We start from the raw sequence: 4,758 nt of genomic DNA on the forward strand, positions 1-4,758 counted from the left end.
GCCACGATCGAGCGTGGCCTGCCATCATGTCGTGGACGGAGTCGGTGCACCACTTGGAACGGTATATCATCCTCTATTCCAAGCTCATTCTTTATGAAATCATGAAGTACTGCTTCGGTATCTTTAGGGTGAGTTTCCGTGCCAGTCTCCGTCTCTGGAATGCCCCCAAACAACAAGTTGATTTTCATGGATCGTGTCTGGTCCTCGAGCAGCATTTTCTTGACCTCGTATGTCTGTTGCTGGACCTCATCACGTTGTTGCTCAACTTTGGAGAGACGTTCCTCCAACAAGGAGTAGTGAAAGTCACTATTCTCTATACGTTCCGAATGGATAGTCAGCTCGCGTTTGATATCAACGATAGAATTATCCATGCTACACAATTTTTCGTCCATTGTATTCAGTTTAATATTAATTTGATCCAAGACGTCCAGTTTGGCGAGTCTGTTGTAAATATCGTGGATAACCATGTCAAGCCGAGGTGACGACTGGGGCGGGTAGGGGGGTGGGGACGAGGCAATATTACATGTTCCTTGTACCCCTGAAGTGTAAAACTTTTCCGATGGAACTTGCGGATGAGGCTGTGACATAGTGTTTATGTGGTGACAATATAACTCTCTGTGTGCACTTGCTAAAACATCACTTAATACAGTCTGACATTCACTTGGGCTGCGCGTGCTGGTTGTACCTGTATGCATGTCACTAATAGTGGTCACGGGTGAGTGGCCCGCACCGTCAGACCTTCGCCTGTTAATATTCCGTTTTCGGCCCATAAACACATTCCAAAAGTCCAAACTTTCATACTACTTACAGCCCTTGGTTCCGCACTTTCATTTTAAGCACAAAGCAAGCTGAGTACGTGTCTTCTCGGAGGTATACATGCCATTTCATCTCTGCCGGTCTTACAGGCGATCTACTCTCGCCGCCAGGTATATACCACATTATCAGACAGTGAAGCAATGTTGTGTTTAAAGTTTTGATTTCTTTTATTAATTTCAAATATATTCCATTAAAACGAAGAGACTGGACTCCAATCTGTCACTCAACCGACTTCTGACGTCGCCGCAGGAGTATGTTTAGGTGTGTTTTTCACGTGGTGGTCTGGACTGGTATGCCCTGCACGTTTGTGTCACGGTGTAGGCAGAGTGTACAGATGGTACAATAGAGTTGTATAGATATCCTATCTGAAGAAAGAAGCAGAGTTTTCGTCCAGAAATATTTGATGCCGGAGAGGTAAGTATAATTCCACCTGTCATATCAGTAAGTTATTGACTATAAAGTTAGCGTAGCATCAGGAATGCAATACATGTACAGGTATAACATACACCAAACCAATACCTTCTTATATACGATATCGCGGGTCTGCATTTCTTTTCGTTCGCCTGCTGAATTCGTAAAAACACAAGGACCTGAAAATTTATTGCAGCTAAAGCTGAACATAATATAAGGTGTTCAGAGTAATTGTCCAACTATAGCTGTAACAAACTCGCAGGTTCCCGTGCGTAAAACCACTCAAACTAGTTTTCGAAACCAGCAGGTTGATATTCTCTTTATGACGCCATCACTTCAATTGAAACGTCACTCTCTCTTGCTGATTTCCTTACGTTCAATTGTGTTCTGTTGTAACGTTGTAAAAGCAATAACAGTTCTTCTACCACGTTCCGTTTTGCAATTTGTTAATAACATCCCAGAATGTTCTCATATCTAACAATTTAACAGTTCCTTTTGGAAGCAGTGTGTTATGAATCTGTAGTGTTCTATAACCCTATACGTTACTTTTATAACATACCTGTTTAATCTTGTTATAGTAATACAAGCAACTTTCAGACCATGAAATACAACGTTTTGTATTGCGCATGTGCAATACGGAATGTTGTACCTACTAGCCGGAACTACTTTTTATGGGAATCCCCTTGTCTTTGCATAAAATATCAAAGTTTGTAAAATCTTTGTATCGATCTCTACCAAATACGGAAGGTATGTGATAAAAGCAAGACCACACACTTGTGTTTTTCTAACGAATCAGAAAGCACTCATTTATTGCGCGGACGTATATATTCGTTCGCGCAATAAATTCGTGCTTAAAGTGACAAAATATATAATATATCTTAATGTGATACTGAACATTTCTGAATTCCTTCCATTTTTATTTAAATATCAATCCAAATTTCCCTGCAGAAAATGACATGCTAGGCAGGATGTGAACTGTTATATCTTAATCAAAGAGCTATGGCGGGTTGCTATGCCTATTTCCCCAAAGTCGTGTCTCACTGTTTCTGACTCACGAAATGGGGATCGATCAGGTTGAGTTGGGCAACGCTCATCGTTTTGGAAAATCTGTGCGTGGCAAACACCGAAATATAGTAGCTAGGTTTCTGTACAACCATGAAAGAGCCAATATTCTCAGAAACGCAAGGAAACTTAAGGGCACACCCTACTCACTACATTAATGAACAATTCCCCCCAGAAATAGAGGACAAACGCAGGCTACTGTACCCAAAACTTAAAGAACTTAGACGGAATGGGCGCCGAGCTAAACTTGTGAGGGATCGGCTAGTAGTCGACGGGGAACTCTATACAGGGAGCACCATGGGTAATTCCAGTAGAGCTAAAGGAGATCCACAGAGTGCTAGGTACGTATACAGAGACAGCCGGTCACATACCGATGTAGTACGGGGTGTTCCGAGTGCTAGCGTTCCCAGTGACAGCGTACCTAGCAACAGTGTATCATGTGCAGGTAGTGATGACATTCCACGTCCATCGCTCAGCTCCATCGCGAAATGTACATCAACGGCTACAGGCGGTCCCCACGATGTAACACCCCCACCCAAACGAGGGAAGTTCACGAGTGCGAGTTCATGTATAGACCCATCCGATGAGGAGACATTTGTTAAAACAGTATAGGGAAACATGGAGGGCGGCTCTTCTAATGGTCCCAAAGACTATCGACTTAAAATCTTGAGCATTAATGTAAATGGTCTAACCAACAAACTTAAATGTCCAGAATTTCTAGAATACGTCTTGAATTATGATTTTATTTGTATCACTGAGTCGAAAACTGATAGTGCAGATTCTATAGATATCGACGGCTACACTGTATTTTGTAAGCATAGACAGTCACTGGCCAAAACCAGATCTGGAGGTATTATTGTTTATGTTAAAAATGAATATGTCAGATATATATCTCATTTAAAAACAGACAGCAACCACACATTATGGCTTAAAATGAAAGGTACAATGTTTAACATTGATGGTAACGTTTTATTTGGTACAATGTATATACCTCCGGCTAATTCAAAGTACTCATCATCAGAATTGTTTGAAGATGTTGAAAATGAATTGTTGTCGTTTAGCCATGATGTTAAGTGTATTTGTCTTCTTGGGGATTTTAACAGTAGAACATCCGACTCTCACGATTTTACAGACATCGTTGATGGAGATGATGATGAAAATGATGATATTGGCAGTCCTGATGTAAATAAACTTGAATGTATACATGTACCTAAGGTAAGGTGTTCTACAGATAAGGTACGGAATGATTATGGAAGGCGTTTGTTAGATATTTGTAAACACTGTAATATTTATATTTTAAACGGACGCATGGGAGAAGATAGAGGTATAGGTAAACCAACCTGTAAAAATGCAAGTGTTGTAGATTATTGTATAGGTAATTTTGAATTTATTAAATTAGTAGAAGATTTTTCGATACAAGAATTCTCTTCTTTATTGTCTGATGTACATTGCCCAATTCACATTTGTCTATGTATTAATCAAAATGTACACTTAAATAACAATGGTGATACTGTTGATTCTGAAGGTCAGAGGTTTTTATCAAGACCAAAGAGATGGAATACTGATTCGAAAGATATTTTTGTAAAACATGTGGCTGATAGAAAACTATATATAGATAGCATTATTGATGGTATGGATGACACTGAGAATGTTGTAAATTTGGATTTTATTAATGACACTGTACATAAATTATGTGAAATTTTCATCGGTGCTGCCAAACATGCTTTTGGAAATACCCAACCCAATAACCGCACTAAAAATAATTTCAATTTTAAAAAACCATGGTTTACCAAAGAATGTAAATCTGCTCGACAAAATTACAGAAAAGCCAAAAGATTTTATAAAAGGTATGGGGAAATAAGTTTAAAAGAGGACTTATATGATAAGGAGCGTAAATATCATAAAACACTGAGCACTGCTGTCAAGAATTATAAAACTCAGATTAAAAGCAAATTAAAAAATCTGAGGACTAGAAATCCGAAAGAATATTGGAAAATAATAAATAAGGGTGCTCCAAAGAAAAACAAATGTAAGGCAAATATCGATGATCTTTTTGACTTTTTTAGCAAAAGTTTCAATAATGATTTTGATGGTGATGACAATCATATACTGTCCCTAGATGAACTCAAAGAGTTGTCTAACCTTGAAACTAATACCTTTATAAATGGTTCAATTACTCCAAGTGAAACTTTGAAATGTGTCAATAGATTGAAATCTAATAAGGCTGTTGGTGATGATTTAGTATGTAATGAATATATCAAATCAACTACTGACATAATGCTTCCATTATATGTTAAAATGTTTAACTTTATACTTGATTCTGGTAATGTACCAGAAGCATGGCTTATGGGTAATATTATCCCCGTGTTTAAAAATAAAGGTGATATGTATGACGCTAAAAACTATAGACCAATCACACTGGTCAGTTGCCTAGGTAAACTATTTACAGCTGTAATTAATGAGCGTCTA

At 38.4% G+C, this 4,758-nt stretch overlaps 1 long non-coding RNA gene across 1 annotated transcript in view; it reads left to right on the top strand.

Moving 5' to 3' along the window:
• Nucleotides 1-1,155: 1,155 nt before the first annotated feature.
• Nucleotides 1,156-4,758, top strand: part of LOC110455556 — an 83,640-nt gene continuing 80,037 nt past the window's right edge. The window contains exon 1 of the long non-coding RNA XR_002463461.1: nucleotides 1,156-1,230. This is a non-coding gene — a long non-coding RNA (uncharacterized LOC110455556). The remainder of the gene's footprint in view (nucleotides 1,231-4,758) is intronic.

The sequence above is a fragment of the Mizuhopecten yessoensis genome, unplaced genomic scaffold (genome assembly GCF_002113885.1).
Source record: "Mizuhopecten yessoensis strain PY_sf001 unplaced genomic scaffold, ASM211388v2 scaffold8275, whole genome shotgun sequence".
NCBI classification, from domain to species: Eukaryota; Metazoa; Mollusca; class Bivalvia; order Pectinida; family Pectinidae; genus Mizuhopecten; species Mizuhopecten yessoensis.